This window comes from Lagopus muta, chromosome 35, assembly GCF_023343835.1.
Source record: "Lagopus muta isolate bLagMut1 chromosome 35, bLagMut1 primary, whole genome shotgun sequence".
NCBI lineage: Eukaryota > Metazoa > Chordata > Aves > Galliformes > Phasianidae > Lagopus > Lagopus muta.
In genome coordinates, this window is record NC_064467.1 from 121070 (window position 1) to 139996 (window position 18927).

General features: G+C 30.8%; 1 long non-coding RNA gene across 1 annotated transcript; it reads right to left on the reverse strand.

The window, feature by feature from the left end:
- Window positions 1-670: 670 nt before the first annotated feature.
- On the reverse strand, window positions 671-17891 carry LOC125686348 (uncharacterized). The gene is made up of 7 exons (XR_007373776.1): window positions 15679-17891; window positions 8989-9193; window positions 7677-8291; window positions 7267-7471; window positions 4354-4845; window positions 3248-3697; window positions 671-992 (listed from the first exon to the last, which is right to left on the reverse strand). It is a non-coding gene; the product is annotated as an uncharacterized LOC125686348 (long non-coding RNA).
- Window positions 17892-18927: the final 1036 nt, after the last annotated feature.

Genomic DNA, 18927 nt, shown 5'->3' on the forward strand with positions numbered 1-18927 from the left:
TTTTCCCCTTAAATATCCCTTATTTTCATAGAAATCCCTGTTTTTAACCTTAAATATCCCTTATTTTCATAGAAATCCCTGTTTTTCACCTTAAATATCCCTTATTTTCATAGAAATCCCTGTTTTTAACCTTAAATATCCCTTATTTTCATAGAAATCCCTGTTTTTAACCTTAAATATCCCTTATTTTCCCAGAAATCCCTGTTTTTAACCTTAAATATCCCTTATTTTCCCAGAAATCCCTGTTTTTAACCTTAAATATCCCTTATTTTCATAGAAATCCCTGTTTTTAACCTTAAATATCCCTTATTTTCATAGAAATCCCTGTTTTTCACCTTAAATATCCCTTATTTTCATAGAAATCCCTGTTTTTCCCCTTAAATATCCCTTATTTTCATAGAAATCCCTGTTTTTCCCCTTAAATATCCCTTATTTTCATAGAAATCCCTGTTTTTCCCCTTAAATATCCCTTATTTTCATAGAAATCCCTGTTTTTCACCTTAAATATCCCTTATTTTCACAGAAATCCCTGTTTTTCACCTTAAATATCCCTTATTTTCATAGAAATCCCTGTTTTTCACCTTAAATATCCCTTATTTTCATAGAAATCCCTGTTTTTCACCTTAAATATCCCTTATTTTCACAGAAATCCCTGTTTTTTCCCCTTAAATATCCCTTATTTTCATAGAAATCCCCGTTTTTAACCTTAAATATCCCTTATTTTCATAGAAATCCCTGTTTTTCACCTTAAATATCCCTTATTTTCACAGATATCCCTGTTTTTCACCTTAAATATCCCTTATTTTCATAGAAATCCCTGTTTTTAACCTTAAATATCCCTTATTTTCATAGAAATCCCTGTTTTTAACCTTAAATATCCCTTATTTTCATAGAAATCCCTGTTTTTCCCCTTAAATATCCCTTATTTTCCCAGAAATCCCTGTTTTTAACCTTAAATATCCCTTATTTTCATAGAAATCCCTGTTTTTCCCCTTAAATATCCCTTATTTTCCCAGAAATCCCTGTTTTTAACCTTAAATATCCCTTATTTTCACAGAAATCCCTGTTTTTCACCTTAAATATCCCTTATTTTCATAGAAATCCCTGTTTTTCCCCTAAAATATCCCTTATTTTCATCGAAATCCCTGTTTTTAACCTTAAATATCCCTTATTTTCATAGAAATCCCTGTTTTTCCCCTTAAATATCCCTTATTTTCATAGAAATCCCTGTTTTTCACCTTAAATATCCCTTATTTTCATAGAAATCCCTGTTTTTCCCCTTAAATATCCCTTATTTTCATAGAAATCCCTGTTTTTCCCCTTAAATATCCCTTATTTTCATAGAAATCCCTGTTTTTCCCCTTAAATATCCCTTATTTTCATAGAAATCCCTGTTTTTCCCCTTAAATATCGATTATTTTCATAGAAATCCCTGTTTTTCACCTTAAATATCCCTTATTTTAACAGAAATCCCTGTTTTTCCCCTTAAATATCCCTTATTTTCATAGAAATCCCTGTTTTTCCCCTTAAATATCCCTTATTTTCCCAGAAATCCCTGTTTTTCCCCTTAAATATCCCTTATTTTCACAGAAATCCCTGTTTTTCCCCTTAAATATCCCTTATTTTCATAGAAATCCCTGTTTTTCCCCTTAAATATCCCTTATTTTCCCAGAAATCCCTGTTTTTCACCTTAAATATCCCTTATTTTCATAGAAATCCCTGTTTTTAACCTTAAATATCCCTTATTTTCATAGAAATCCCTGTTTTTCCCCTTAAATATCCCTTATTTTCATAGAAATCCCTGTTTTTCACCTTAAATATCCCTTATTTTCACAGAAATCCCTGTTTTTCCCCTTAAATATCCCTTATTTTCATAGAAATCCCTGTTTTTCCCCTTAAATATCCCTTATTTTCATAGAAATCCCTGTTTTTAACCTTAAATATCCCTTATTTTCATAGAAATCCCTGTTTTTCACCTTAAATATCCCTTATTTTCATAGAAATCCCTGTTTTTAACCTTAAATATCCCTTATTTTCATAGAAATCCCTGTTTTTAACCTTAAATATCCCTTATTTTCCCAGAAATCCCTGTTTTTAACCTTAAATATCCCTTATTTTCCCAGAAATCCCTGTTTTTAACCTTAAATATCCCTTATTTTCATAGAAATCCCTGTTTTTAACCTTAAATATCCCTTATTTTCATAGAAATCCCTGTTTTTCACCTTAAATATCCCTTATTTTCATAGAAATCCCTGTTTTTCCCCTTAAATATCCCTTATTTTCATAGAAATCCCTGTTTTTCCCCTTAAATATCCCTTATTTTCATAGAAATCCCTGTTTTTCCCCTTAAATATCCCTTATTTTCATAGAAATCCCTGTTTTTCACCTTAAATATCCCTTATTTTCACAGAAATCCCTGTTTTTCACCTTAAATATCCCTTATTTTCATAGAAATCCCTGTTTTTCACCTTAAATATCCCTTATTTTCATAGAAATCCCTGTTTTTCACCTTAAATATCCCTTATTTTCACAGAAATCCCTGTTTTTCCCCTTAAATATCCCTTATTTTCATAGAAATCCCCGTTTTTAACCTTAAATATCCCTTATTTTCATAGAAATCCCTGTTTTTAACCTTAAATATCCCTTATTTTCACAGATATCCCTGTTTTTCACCTTAAATATCCCTTATTTTCATAGAAATCCCTGTTTTTAACCTTAAATATCCCTTATTTTCATAGAAATCCCTGTTTTTAACCTTAAATATCCCTTATTTTCATAGAAATCCCTGTTTTTCCCCTTAAATATCCCTTATTTTCCCAGAAATCCCTGTTTTTAACCTTAAATATCCCTTATTTTCATAGAAATCCCTGTTTTTCCCCTTAAATATCCCTTATTTTCCCAGAAATCCCTGTTTTTAACCTTAAATATCCCTTATTTTCACAGAAATCCCTGTTTTTCACCTTAAATATCCCTTATTTTCATAGAAATCCCTGTTTTTCCCCTAAAATATCCCTTATTTTCATCGAAATCCCTGTTTTTAACCTTAAATATCCCTTATTTTCATAGAAATCCCTGTTTTTCCCCTTAAATATCCCTTATTTTCATAGAAATCCCTGTTTTTCACCTTAAATATCCCTTATTTTCATAGAAATCCCTGTTTTTCACCTTAAATATCCCTTATTTTCATAGAAATCCCTGTTTTTCACCTTAAATATCACTTATTTTCATAGAAATCCCTGTTTTTAACCTTAAATATCCCTTATTTTCCCAGAAATCCCTGTTTTTAACCTTAAATATCCCTTATTTTCATAGAAATCCCTGTTTTTAACCTTAAATATCCCTTATTTTCCCAGAAATCCCTGTTTTTCACCTTAAATATCCCTTATTTTCCCAGAATTCCCTGTTTTTCCCCTTAAATATCCCTTATTTTCCCAGAAATCCCTGTTTTTAACCTTAAATATCCCTTATTTTCAAAGAAATCCCTGTTTTTCCCTTAAATATCCCTTATTTTCATAGAAATCCCTGTTTTTCACCTTAAATATCCCTTATTTTCCCAGAAATCCCTGTTTTTCACCTTAAATATCCCTTATTTTCCCAGAAATCCCTGTTTTTCCCCTTAAATATCCCTTATTTTCATAGAAATCCCTGTTTTTCCCCTTAAATATCCCTTATTTTCATAGAAATCCCTGTTTTTCACCTTAAATATCCCTTATTTTCCCAGAAATCCCTGTTTTTCCCCTTAAATATCCCTTATTTTCCCAGAAATCCCTGTTTTTCCCCTTAAATATCCCTTATTTTCCCAGAAATCCCTGTTTTTATCCTTAAATATCCCTTATTTTCCCAGAATTCCCTGTTTTTCCCCTTAAATATCCCTTATTTTCATAGAAATCCCTGTTTTTCCCCTTAAATATCCCTTATTTTCATAGAAATCCCTGTTTTTCCCCTTAAATATCCCTTATTTTCATAGAAATCCCTGTTTTTAACCTTAAATATCCCTTATTTTCATAGAAATCCCTGTTTTTCACCTTAAATATCCCTTATTTTCATAGAAATCCCTGTTTTTCATCTTAAATATCCCTTATTTTCATAGAAATCCCTGTTTTTCCCCTTAAATATCCCTTATTTTCCCAGAAATCCCTGTTTTTCCCCTTAAACATCCCTTATTTTCATAGAAATCCCTGTTTTTCCCCTTAAATATCCCTTATTTTCATAGAAATCCCTGTTTTTCCCCTTAAATATCCCTTATTTTCATAGAAATCCCTGTTTTTAACCTTAAATATCCCTTATTTTCATAGAAATCCCTGTTTTTCCCCTCAAATATCCCTTATTTTCCCAGAAATCCCTGTTTTTCACCTTAAATATCCCTTATTTTCCCAGAAATCCCTGTTTTTAACCTTAAATATCCCTTATTTTCATAGAAATCCCTGTTTTTCCCCTTAAATATCCCTTATTTTCATAGAAATCCCTGTTTTTCACCTTAAATATCCCTTATTTTCATAGAAATCCCTGTTTTTCCCCTTAAATATCCCTTATTTTCATAGAAATCCCTGTTTTTCCCCTTAAATATCCCTTATTTTCATAGAAATCCCTGTTTTTAACCTTAAATATCCCTTATTTTCATAGAAATCCCTGTTTTCCACTTTAAATATCCCTTATTTTCACAGAAATCCCTGTTTTTCACCTAAAATATCGCTTATTTTCATAGAAATACCTGTTTTTAACCTTAAATATCCCTTATTTTCCCAGAAATCCCTGTTTTTCCCCTAAAATATCCCTTATTTTCATAGAAATCCCTGTTTTTCCCCTTAAATATCCCTTATTTTCCCAGAAATCCCTGTTTTTCACCTTAAATATCCCTTATTTTCCCAGAAATCCCTCTTTTTCCCCTTAAATATCCCTTATTTTCATAGAAATCCCTGTTTTTCCCCTTAAATATCCCTTATTTTCCCAGAAATCCCTGTTTTTCACCTTAAATATCCCTTATTTTCATAGAAATCCCTGTTTTTCCCCTTAAATATCCCTTATTTTCACAGAAATCCCTGTTTTTAACCTTAAATATCCCTTATTTTCATAGAAATCCCTGTTTTTAACCTTAAATATCCCTTATTTTCCCAGAAATCCCTGTTTTTCCCCTTAAATATCCCTTATTTTCATAGAAATCCCTGTTTTTCACCTTAAATATCCCTTATTTTCATAGAAATCCCTGTTTTTCACCTTAAATATCCCTTATTTTCATAGAAATCCCTGTTTTTAACCTTAAATATCCCTTATTTTCATAGAAATCCCTGTTTTTCACCTTAAATATCCCTTATTTTCATAGAAATCCCTGTTTTTCACCTTAAATATCCCTTATTTTCCCAGAAATCCCTGTTTTTCCCCTTAAATATCCCTTATTTTCATAGAAATCCCTGTTTTTCACCTTAAATATCCCTTATTTTCATAGAAATTCCTGTTTTTCCCCTTAAATATCCCTTATTTTCATAGAAATCCCTGTTTTTCCCCTTAAATATCCCTTATTTTCCCAGAAATCCCTGTTTTTAACCTTAAATATCCCTTATTTTCATAGAAATCCCTGATTTTCACCTTAAATATCCCTTATTTTCATAGAAATCCCTGTTTTTCCCCTTAAATATCCCTTATTTGCATAGAAATCCCTGTTTTTCCCCTTAAATATCCCTTATTTTCATAGAAATCCCTGTTTTTAACCTTAAATATCCCTTATTTTCATAGAAATCCCTGTTTTTCCCCTTAAATATCCCTTATTTTCATAGAAATCCCTGTTTTTAACCTTAAATATCCCTTATTTTCATAGAAATCCCTGTTTTTCCCCTTAAATATCCCTTATTTTCATAGAAATCCCTGTTTTTCCCCTTAAATATCCCTTATTTTCATAGAAATCCCTGTTTTTCCCCTTAAATATCCCTTATTTTCCCAGAAATCCCTGTTTTTAACCTTAAATATCCCTTATTTTCCCAGAAATCCCTGTTTTTCCCCTTAAATATCCCTTATTTTCATAGAAATCCCTGTTTTTCCCCTTAAATATCCCTTATTTTCATAGAAATCCCTGTTTTTCCCCTTAAATATCCCTTATTTTCATAGAAATCCCTGTTTTTAACCTTAAATATCCCTTATTTTCACAGAAATCCCTGTTTTTCACCTTAAATATCCCTTATTTTCACAGAAATCCCTGTTTTTCCCCTTAAATATCCCTTATTTTCATAGAAATCCCTGTTTTTCCCCTTAAATATCCCTTATTTTCATAGAAATCCCTGTTTTTCACCTTAAATATCCCTTATTTTCATAGAAATCCCTGTTTTTCCCCTTAAATATCCCTTATTTTCCCAGAAATCCCTGTTTTTAACCTTAAATATCCCTTATTTTCATAGAAATCCCTGATTTTCACCTTAAATATCCCTTATTTTCATAGAAATCCCTGTTTTTCCCCTTAAATATCCCTTATTTGCATAGAAATCCCTGTTTTTCCCCTTAAATATCCCTTATTTTCACAGAAATCCCTGTTTTTCCCCTTAAATATCCCTTATTTTCATAGAAATCCCCGTTTTTCCCCTTAAATATCCCTTATTTTCACAGAAATCCCTGTTTTTCCCCTTAAATATCCCTTATTTTCATAGAAATCCCTGTTTTTCACCTTAAATATCCCTTATTTTCATAGAAATCCCTGTTTTTTCCCCTTAAATATCCCTTATTTTCATAGAAATCCCTGTTTTTTCCCCTTAAATATCCCTTATTTTCATAGAAATCCCTGTTTTTCACCTTAAATATCCCTTATTTTCATAGAAATCCCTGTTTTTCCCCTTAAATTTCCCTTATTTTCCCAGAAATCCCTGTTTTTCACCTTAAATATCCCTTATTTTCATAGAAATCCCTGTTTTTAACCTTAAATATCCCTTATTTTCATAGAAATCCCTGTTTTTCACCTTAAATATCCCTTATTTTCATAGAAATCCCTGTTTTTCCCCTTAAATATCCCTTATTTTCATAGAAATCCCTGTTTTTCCCCTTAAATATCCCTTATTTTCATAGAAATCCCTGTTTTTAACCTTAAATATCCCTTATTTTCATAGAAATCCCTGTTTTTCCCCTTAAATATCCCTTATTTTCATAGAAATCCCTGTTTTTCCCCTTAAATATCCCTTATTTTCATAGAAATCCCTGTTTTTAACCTTAAATATCCCTTATTTTCATAGAAATCCCTGTTTTTCCCCTTAAATATCCCTTATTTTCCCAGAAATCCCTGTTTTTAACCTTAAATATCCCTTATTTTCATCGAAATCCCTCTTTTTCCCCTTAAATATCCCTTATTTTCATAGAAATCCCTGTTTTTCCCCTTAAATATCCCTTATTTTCCCAGAAATCCCTGTTTTTCACCTTAAATATCCCTTATTTTCATAGAAATCCCTGTTTTTCCCCTTAAATATCCCTTATTTTCACAGAAATCCCTGTTTTTAACCTTAAATATCCCTTATTTTCATAGAAATCCCTGTTTTTAACCTTAAATATCTCTTATTTTCCCAGAAATCCCTGTTTTTCCCCTTAAATATCCCTTATTTTCATAGAAATCCCTGTTTTTAACCTTAAATATCCCTTATTTTCATAGAAATCCCTGTTTTTCACCTTAAATATCCCTTATTTTCATAGAAATCCCTGTTTTTCACCTTAAATATCCCTTATTTTCATAGAAATCCCTGTTTTTAACCTTAAATATCCCTTATTTTCCCAGAAATCCCTGTTTTTCCCCTTAAATATCCCTTATTTTCATAGAAATCCCTGTTTTTCACCTTAAATATCCCTTATTTTCCCAGAAATCCCTGTTTTTCCCCTTAAACATCCCTTATTTTCATAGAAATCCCTGTTTTTCACCTTAAATATCCCTTATTTTCATAGAAATCCCTGTTTTTCACCTTAAATATCCCTTATTTTCATAGAAATCCCTGTTTTTCACCTTAAATATCCCTTATTTTCCCAGAAATCCCTGTTTTTCCCCTTAAATATCCCTTATTTTCATAGAAATCCCTGTTTTTCCCCTTAAATATCCCTTATTTTCATAGAAATCCCTGTTTTTCCCCTTAAATATCCCTTATTTTCATAGAAATCCCTGTTTTTAACCTTAAATATCCCTTATTTTCCCAGAAATCCCTGTTTTTCACCTTAAATATCCCTTATTTTCATAGAAATCCCTGTTTTTCCCCTTAAATATCCCTTATTTTCATAGAAATCCCTGTTTTTCACCTTAAATATCCCTTATTTTCCCAGAAATCCCTGTTTTTAACCTTAAATATCCCTTATTTTCATAGAAATCCCTGTTTTTCCCCTTAAATATCCCTTATTTTCATAGAAATCCCTGTTTTTCCCCTTAAATATCCCTTATTTTCATAGAAATCCCTGTTTTTCCCCCTAAATATCGCTTATTTTCATAGAAATCCCTGTTTTTCCCCTTAAATATCCCTTATTTTCATAGAAATCCCTGTTTTTCACCTTAAATATCCCTTATTCTCATAGAAATCCCTGTTTTTAACCTTAAATATCCCTTATTTTCATAGAAATCCCTGTTTTTCACCTTAAATATCCCTTATTTTCATAGAAATTCCTGTTTTTCCCCTTAAATATCCCTTATTTTCATAGAAATCCCTGTTTTTAACCTTAAATATCCCTTATTTTCATAGAAATCCCTGTTTTTCACCTTAAATATCCCTTATTTTCATAGAAATCCCTGTTTTTCACCTTAAATATCCCTTATTTTCATAGAAATCCCTGTTTTTCCCCTTAAATATCCCTTATTTTCATAGAAATCCCTGTTTTTCACCTTAAATATCCCTTATTTTCATAGAAATCCCTGTTTTTCACCTTAAATATCCCTTATTTTCATAGAAATCCCTGTTTTTCCCCTTAAATATCCCTTATTTTCATAGAAATCCCTGTTTTTCCCCTTAAATATCCCTTATTTTCCCAGAAATCCCTGTTTTTAACCTTAAATATCCCTTATTTTCATAGAAATCCCTGTTTTTAACCTTAAATATCCCTTATTTTCATAGAAATCCCTGTTTTTAACCTTAAATATCCCTTATTTTCCCAGAAATCCCTGTTTTTCACCTTAAATATCCCTTATTTTCATAGAAATCCCTGTTTTTCCCCTTAAATATCCCTTATTTTCCCAGAAATCCCTGTTTTTCACCTTAAATATCCCTTATTTTCCCAGAAATCCCTGTTTTTCCCCTTAAATATCCCTTATTTTCACAGAAATCCCTGTTTTTCACCTTAAATATCCCTTATTTTCCCAGAAATCCCTGTTTTTCACCTTAAATATCCCTTATTTTCCCAGAAATCCCTGTTTTTCCCCTTAAATATCCCTTATTTTCATAGAAATCCCTGTTTTTCCCCTTAAATATCCCTTATTTTCCCAGAAATCCCTGTTTTTAACCTTAAATATCCCTTATTTTCATAGAAATCCCTGTTTTCAACCTTAAATATCCCTTATTTTCATAGAAATCCCTGTTTTTCACCTTAAATATCCCTTATTTTCATAGAAATCCCTGTTTTTAACCTTAAATATCCCTTATTTTCATAGAAATCCCTGTTTTTCCCCTTAAATATCCCTTATTTTCCCAGAAATCCCTGTTTTTAACCTTAAATATCCCTTATTTTCCCAGAAATCCCTGTTTTTCACCTTAAATATCCCTTATTTTCATAGAAATCCCTGTTTTTCCCCTTAAATATCCCTTATTTTCATAGAAATCCCTGTTTTTTCCCCTTAAATATCCCTTATTTTCATAGAAATCCCTGTTTTTAACCTTAAATATCCCTTATTTTCATAGAAATCCCTGTTTTTCCCCTTAAATATCGCTTATTTTCCCAGAAATCCCTGTTTTTCCCCTTAAATATCCCTTATTTTCATAGAAATCCCTGTTTTTAACCTTAAATATCCCTTATTTTCATAGAAATCCCTGTTTTCCACTTTAAATATCCCTTATTTTCACAGAAATCCCTGTTTTTCACCTAAAATATCGCTTATTTTCATAGAAATACCTGTTTTTAACCTTAAATATCCCTTATTTTCCCAGAAATCCCTGTTTTTCCCCTAAAATATCCCTTATTTTCATAGAAATCCCTGTTTTTCCCCTTAAATATCCCTTATTTTCCCAGAAATCCCTGTTTTTCACCTTAAATATCCCTTATTTTCATCGAAATCCCTCTTTTTCCCCTTAAATATCCCTTATTTTCATAGAAATCCCTGTTTTTCCCCTTAAATATCCCTTATTTTCCCAGAAATCCCTGTTTTTCACCTTAAATATCCCTTATTTTCATAGAAATCCCTGTTTTTCCCCTTAAATATCCCTTATTTTCACAGAAATCCCTGTTTTTAACCTTAAATATCCCTTATTTTCATAGAAATCCCTGTTTTTAACCTTAAATATCCCTTATTTTCCCAGAAATCCCTGTTTTTTCCCCTTAAATATCCCTTATTTTCATAGAAATCCCTGTTTTTAACCTTAAATATCCCTTATTTTCATAGAAATCCCTGTTTTTTCCCCTTAAATATCCCTTATTTTCATAGAAATCCCTGTTTTTCACCTTAAATATCCCTTATTTTCATAGAAATCCCTGTTTTTCCCCTTAAATATCCCTTATTTTCATAGAAATCCCTGTTTTTCACCTTAAATATCCCTTATTTTCATAGAAATCCCTGTTTTTCCCCTTAAATATCCCTTATTTTCATAGAAATCCCTGTTTTTAACCTTAAATATCCCTTATTTTCATAGAAATCCCTGTTTTTCACCTTAAATATCCCTTATTTTCCCAGAAATCCCTGTTTTTAACCTTAAATATCCCTTATTTTCATTGAAATCCCTGTTTTTCACCTTAAATATCCCTTATTTTCATAGAAATCCCTGTTTTTAACCTTAAATATCCCTTATTTTCATAGAAATCCCTGTTTTTAACCTTAAATATCCCTTATTTTCCCAGAAATCCCTGTTTTTCACCTTAAATATCCCTTATTTTCATAGAAATCCCTGTTTTTTCCCCTTAAATATCCCTTATTTTCATGGAAATCCCTGTTTTTCACCTGAAATATCCCTTATTTTCCCAGAAATCCCTGTTTTTAACCTTAAATATCCCTTATTTTCATAGAAATCCCTGTTTTTCCCCTTAAATATCCCTTATTTTCATAGAAATCCCTGTTTTTCCCCCTAAATATCGCTTATTTTCATAGAAATCCCTGTTTTTTCCCCTTAAATATCCCTTATTTTCATAGAAATCCCTGTTTTTCACCTTAAATATCCCTTATTTTCATAGAAATCCCTGTTTTTCACCTTAAATATCCCTTATTTTCATAGAAATCCCTGTTTTTCACCTTAAATATCCCTTATTTTCATAGAAATTCCTGTTTTTTCCCCTTAAATATCCCTTATTTTCATAGAAATCCCTGTTTTTAACCTTAAATATCCCTTATTTTCATAGAAATCCCTGTTTTTCACCTTAAATATCCCTTATTTTCATAGAAATCCCTGTTTTTCCCCTTAAATATCCCTTATTTTCATAGAAATCCCTGTTTTTCCCCTTAAATATCCCTTATTTTCATAGAAATCCCTGTTTTTCACCTTAAATATCCCTTATTTTCATAGAAATCCCTGTTTTTCACCTTAAATATCCCTTATTTTCATAGAAATCCCTGTTTTTCCCCTTAAATATCCCTTATTTTCATAGAAATCCCTGTTTTTCCCCTTAAATATCCCTTATTTTCCCAGAAATCCCTGTTTTTAACCTTAAATATCCCTTATTTTCATTGAAATCCCTGTTTTTCACCTTAAATATCCCTTATTTTCATAGAAATCCCTGTTTTTAACCTTAAATATCCCTTATTTTCATAGAAATCCCTGTTTTTAACCTTAAATATCCCTTATTTTCCCAGAAATCCCTGTTTTTCACCTTAAATATCCCTTATTTTCATAGAAATCCCTGTTTTTCCCCTTAAATATCCCTTATTTTCATAGAAATCCCTGTTTTTCACCTTAAATATCCCTTATTTTCCCAGAAATCCCTGTTTTTCACCTTAAATATCCCTTATTTTCCCAGAAATCCCTGTTTTTCCCCTTAAATATCCCTTATTTTCACAGAAATCCCTGTTTTTCCCCTTAAATATCCCTTATTTTCCCAGAAATCCCTGTTTTTAACCTTAAATATCCCTTATTTTCATAGAAATCCCTGTTTTCAACCTTAAATATCCCTTATTTTCATAGAAATCCCTGTTTTTCACCTTAAATATCCCTTATTTTCATAGAAATCCCTGTTTTTCACCTTAAATATCCCTTATTTTCATAGAAATCCCTGTTTTTCCCCTTAAATATCCCTTATTTTCCCAGAAATCCCTGTTTTTAACCTTAAATATCCCTTATTTTCATAGAAATCCCTGTTTTCAACCTTAAATATCCCTTATTTTCATAGAAATCCCTGTTTTTAACCTTAAATATCCCTTATTTTCATAGAAATCCCTGTTTTTCACCTTAAATATCCCTTATTTTCATAGAAATCCCTGTTTTTAACCTTAAATATCCCTTATTTTCATGGAAATCCCTGTTTTTCACCTTAAATATCCCTTATTTTCATAGAAATCCCTGTTTTTCCCCTTAAATATCCCTTATTTTCCCAGAAATCCCTGTTTTTCCCCTTAAATATCCCTTATTTTCATAGAAATCCCTGTTTTTAACCTTAAATATCCCTTATTTTCCCAGAAATCCCTGTTTTTAACATTAAATATCCCTTATTTTCATAGAAATCCCTGTTTTTCACCTTAAATATCCCTTATTTTCATAGAAATCCCTGTTTTTCCCCTTAAATATCCCTTATTTTCATAGAAATCCCTGTTTTTAACCTTAAATATCCCTTATTTTCATAGAAATCCCTGTTATTCACGTTAAATATCGCTTATTTTCCCAGAAATCCCTGTTTTTCCCCTTAAATATCCCTTATTTTCATAGAAATCCCTGTTTTTCCCCTTAAATATCCCTTATTTTCATAGAATTCCCTGTTTTTCACCTTAAATATCCCTTATTTTCCCAGAAATCCCTGTTTTTCCCCTTAAATATCCCTTATTTTCATAGAAATCCCTGTTTTTAACCTTAAATATCCCTTATTTTCCCAGAAATCCCTTTTTTTAACCTTAAATATCCCTTATTTTCATAGAAATCCCTGTTTTTAACCTTAAATATCCCTTATTTTCATAGAAATCCCTGTTTTTAACCTTAAATATCCCTTATTTTCATAGAAATCCCTGTTTTTAACCTTAAATATCCCTTATTTTCATAGAAATCCCTGTTTTTAACCTTAAATATCCCTTATTTTCACAGAAATCCCTGTTTTTCCCCTTAAATATCCCTTATTTTCCCAGAAATCCCTGTTTTTAACCTTAAATATCCCTTATTTTCATAGAAATCCCTGTTTTCCACCTTAAATATCCCTTATTTTCCCAGAAATCCCTGTTTTTCACCTTAAATATCCCTTATTTTCATAGAAATCCCTGTTTTTCCACTTAAATATCCTTTATTTTCATAGAAATCCCTGTTTTTCCCCTTAAATATCCCTTATTTTCATAGAAATGCCTGTTTTTAACCTTAAATATCCCTTATTTTCATAGAAATGCCTGTTTATAACCTTAAATATCCCTTATTTTCATAGAAATCCCTGTTTTTAACCTTAAATATCCCTTATTTTCATAGAAATCCCTGTTTTTTCCCCTTAAATATCCCTTATTTTCATAGAAATCCCTGTTTTTAACCTTAAATATCCCTTATTTTCATGGAAATCCCTGTTTTTAACCTTAAATATCCCTTAATGTCACAGAAATCCCTGTTTTTAACCTTAAATATCCCTTATTTTCCCAGAAATCCCTGTTTTTAACCTTAAATATCCCTTATTTTCATAGAAATCCCTGTTTTTCCCCTTAAACATCCCTTATTTTCATAGAAATCCCTGTTTTTCCCCTTAAATATCGCTTATTTTCATAGAAATCCCTGTTTTTCCCCTTAAATATCCCTTATTTTCCCAGAAATCCCTGTTTTTAACCTTAAATATCCCTTATTTTCCCAGAAATCCCTGTTTTTCACCTTAAATATCCCTTATTTTCATAGAAATCCCTGTTTTTCCCCTTAAATATCCCTTATTTTCATAGAAATCCCTGTTTTTAACCTTAAATATCCCTTATTTTCATAGAAATCCCTGTTATTCACGTTAAATATCGCTTATTTTCCCAGAAATCCCTGTTTTTCCCCTTAAATATCCCTTATTTTCATAGAAATCCCTGTTTTTCCCCTTAAATATCCCTTATTTTCATAGAATTCCCTGTTTTTCACCTTAAATATCCCTTATTTTCCCAGAAATCCCTGTTTTTCCCCTTAAATATCCCTTATTTTCATAGAAATCCCTGTTTTTCCCCTTAAATATCCCTTATTTTCCCAGAAATCCCTTTTTTTAACCTTAAATATCCCTTATTTTCATAGAAATCCCTGTTTTTAACCTTAAATATCCCTTATTTTCATAGAAATCCCTGTTTTTAACCTTAAATATCCCTTATTTTCATAGAAATCCCTGTTTTTAACCTTAAATATCCCTTATTTTCATAGAAATCCCTGTTTTTAACCTTAAATATCCCTTATTTTCACAGAAATCCCTGTTTTTCCCCTTAAATATCCCTTATTTTCCCAGAAATCCCTGTTTTTAACCTTAAATATCCCTTATTTTCATAGAAATCCCTGTTTTTCACCTTAAATATCCCTTATTTTCCCAGAAATCCCTGTTTTTCACCTTAAATATCCCTTATTTTCATAGAAATCCCTGTTTTTCCACTTAAATATCCTTTATTTTCATAGAAATCCCTGTTTTTCCCCTTAAATATCCCTTATTTTCATAGAAATGCCTGTTTTTAACCTTAAATATCCCTTATTTTCATAGAAATGCCTGTTTATAACCTTAAATATCCCTTATTTTCATAGAAATCCCTGTTTTTAACCTTAAATATCCCTTATTTTCATAGAAATCCCTGTTTTTCCCCTTAAATATCCCTTATTTTCATAGAAATCCCTGTTTTTAACCTTAAATATCCCTTATTTTCCCAGAAATCCCTGTTTTTAACCTTAAATATCCCTTAACGTCACAGAAATCCCTGTTTTTAACCTTAAATATCCCTTATTTTCCCAGAAATCCCTGTTTTTAACCTTAAATATCCCTTATTTTCATAGAAATCCCTGTTTTTCCCCTTAAACATCCCTTATTTTCATAGAAATCCCTGTTTTTCCCCTTAAATATCGCTTATTTTCATAGAAATCCCTGTTTTTCCCCTTAAATATCCCTTATTTTCCCAGAAATCCCTGTTTTTAACCTTAAATATCCCTTATTTTCCCAGAAATCCCTGTTTTTCACCTTAAATATCCCTTATTTTCATAGAAATCCCTGTTTTTCCCCTTAAATATCCCTTATTTTCATAGAAATCCCTGTTTTTAACCTTAAATATCCCTTATTTTCATAGAAATCCCTGTTATTCACGTTAAATATCGCTTATTTTCCCAGAAATCCCTGTTTTTCCCCTTAAATATCCCTTATTTTCATAGAAATCCCTGTTTTTCCCCTTAAATATCCCTTATTTTCATAGAATTCCCTGTTTTTCACCTTAAATATCCCTTATTTTCCCAGAAATCCCTGTTTTTCCCCTTAAATATCCCTTATTTTCATAGAAATCCCTGTTTTTCACCTTAAATATCCCTTATTTTCATAGAAATCCCTGTTTTTAACCTTAAATATCCCTTATTTTCCCAGAAATCCCTTTTTTTAACCTTAAATATCCCTTATTTTCATAGAAATCCCTGTTTTTAACCTTAAATATCCCTTATTTTCATAGAAATCCCTGTTTTTAACCTTAAATATCCCTTATTTTCATAGAAATCCCTGTTTTTAACCTTAAATATCCCTTATTTTCATAGAAATCCCTGTTTTTAACCTTAAATATCCCTTATTTTCACAGAAATCCCTGTTTTTCCCCTTAAATATCCCTTATTTTCCCAGAAATCCCTGTTTTTAACCTTAAATATCCCTTATTTTCATAGAAATCCCTGTTTTTCACCTTAAATATCCCTTATTTTCCCAGAAATCCCTGTTTTTCACCTTAAATATCCCTTATTTTCATAGAAATCCCTGTTTTTCCACTTAAATATCCTTTATTTTCATAGAAATCCCTGTTTTTCCCCTTAAATATCCCTTATTTTCATAGAAATGCCTGTTTTTAACCTTAAATATCCCTTATTTTCATAGAAATGCCTGTTTATAACCTTAAATATCCCTTATTTTCATAGAAATCCCTGTTTTTAACCTTAAATATCCCTTATTTTCATAGAAATACCTGTTTTTCACCTTAAATATCCCTTATTTTCATAGAAATCCCTGTTTTTCCCCTTAAATATCCCTTATTTTCCCAGAAATCCCTGTTTTTCACCTTAAATATCCCTTATTTTCCCAGAAATCCCCGTTTTTCCCCTTAAATATCCCTTATTTTCATAGAAATCCCTGTTTTTAACCTTAAATATCCCTTATTTTCATAGAAATCCCTGTTTTTCACCTTAAATATCCTTTATTTTCATAGAAATCCCTGTTTTTCCCCTTAAATATCCCTTATTTTCATAGAAATCCCTGTTTTTCCCCTTAAATATCCCTTATTTTCCCAGAAATCCCTGTTTTTCACCTTAAATATCCCTTATTTTCATAGAAATCCCTGTTCTTAACCTTAAATATCCCTTATTTTCATAGAAATCCCTGTTTTTCCCCTTAAATATCCCTTATTTTCATAGAAATCCCTGTTTTTCACCTTAAATATCCCTTATTTTCATAGAAATCCCTGTTTTTAACCTTAAATATCCCTTATTTTCCCAGAAATCCCCGTTTTTCCCCTGAAATATCCCTTATTTTCATAGAAATCCCTGTTTTTAACCTTAAATATCCCTTATTTTCATAGAAATCCCTGTTTTTCACCTTAAATATCCCTTATTTTCCCAGAAATCCCTGTTTTTAACCTTAAATATCCCTTATTTTCATAGAAATCCCTGTTCTTAACCTTAAATATCCCTTATTTTCATAGAAATCCCTGTTTTTCACCTTAAATATCCCTTATTTTCATAGAAATCCCTGTTTTTAACCTTAAATATCCCTTATTTTCCCAGAAATCCCCGTTTTTCCCCTGAAATATCCCTTATTTTCATAGAAATCCCTGTTTTTAACCTTAAATATCCCTTATTTTCATAGAAATCCCTGTTTTTCACCTTAAATATCCCTTATTTTCCCAGAAATCCCTGTTTTTCCCCTTAAATATCCCTTATTTTCCCAGAAATCCCTGTTTTTCCCCTTAAATATCCCTTATTTTCATAGAAATCCCTGTTTTTCACCTTAAATATCGCTTATTTTCATAGAAATCCCTGTTTTTCCCCTTAAATATCCCTTATTTTCATAGAAATCCCTGTTTTTAACCTTAAATATCCCTTATTTTCATAGAAATCCCTGTTTTTCACCTTAAATATCGCTTATTTTCATAGAAATCCCTGTTTTTCCCCTTAAATATCCCTTATTTTCATAGAAATCCCTGTTTTTCACCTTAAATATCGCTTATTTTCATAGAAATCCCTGTTTTTCCCCTTAAATATCCCTTATTTTCATAGAAATCCCTGTTTTTTTCCCTTAAATATCCCTTATTTTCATAGAAATCCCTGTTTTTCCCCTTAAATATCCCTTATTTTCATAGAAATCCCTGTTTTTCCACTTAAATATCCCTTATTTTCATAGAAATCCCTGTTTTTCCCCTTAAATATCCCTTATTTTCATAGAAATCCCTGTTTTTAACCTTAAATATCCCTTATTTTCCCAGAAATCCCAGTTTTTCCCCTTAAATATCCCTTATTTTCATAGAAATCCCTGTTTTTCCCCTTAAATATCCCTTATTTTCCCAGAAATCCCTGTTTTTCCCCTTAAATATCCCTTATTTTCATAGAAATCCCTGTTTTTCCCCTTAAATATCCCTTATTTTCATAGAAATCCCTGTTTTTCCCCTTAAATATCCCTTATTTTCACAGAAATCCCTGTTTTTCCCCTTAAATATCCCTTATTTTCATAGAAATCCCTGTTTTTAACCTTAAACATCCCTTATTTTCACAGAAATCCCTGTTTTTCCCCTTAAATATCCCTTATTTTCACAGAAATCCCTGTTTTTCACCTTAAATATCCCTTATTTTCATAGAAATCCCTGTTTTTCCCCTTAAATATCCCTTATTTTCACAGAAATCCCTGTTTTTCCCCTTAAATATCCCTTATTTTCATAGAAATCCCTGTTTTTAACCTTAAACATCCCTTATTTTCACAGAAATCCCTGTTTTTCCCCTTAAATATCCCTTATTTTCATAGAAATCCCTGTTTTTCACCTTAAATATCCCTTATTTTCATAGAAATCCCTGTTTTTTCCCCTTAAATATCCCTTATTTTCATAGAAATCCCTGTTTTTCCCCTTAAATATCCCTTATTTTCATAGAAATCCCTGTTTTTAACCTTAAATATCCCTTATTTTCATAGAAATCCCTGTTTTTCCCCTTAAATATCCCTTATTTTCATAGAAATCCCTGTTTTTCCCGTTACATATCCCTTATTTTCCCAGAAATCCCTGTTTTTAACCTTAAATATCCCTTATTTTCATAGAAATCCCTGTTTTTCCCCTTAAATATCCCTTATTTTCCCAGAATTCCCTGTTTTTCCCCTTAAATATCCCTTATTTTCATGGAAATCCCTGTTTTTAACCTTAAATATCCCTTATTTTCATAGAAATCCCTGTTTTTAACCTTAAATATCCCTTATTTTCATAGAAATCCCTGTTTTTAACCTTAAATA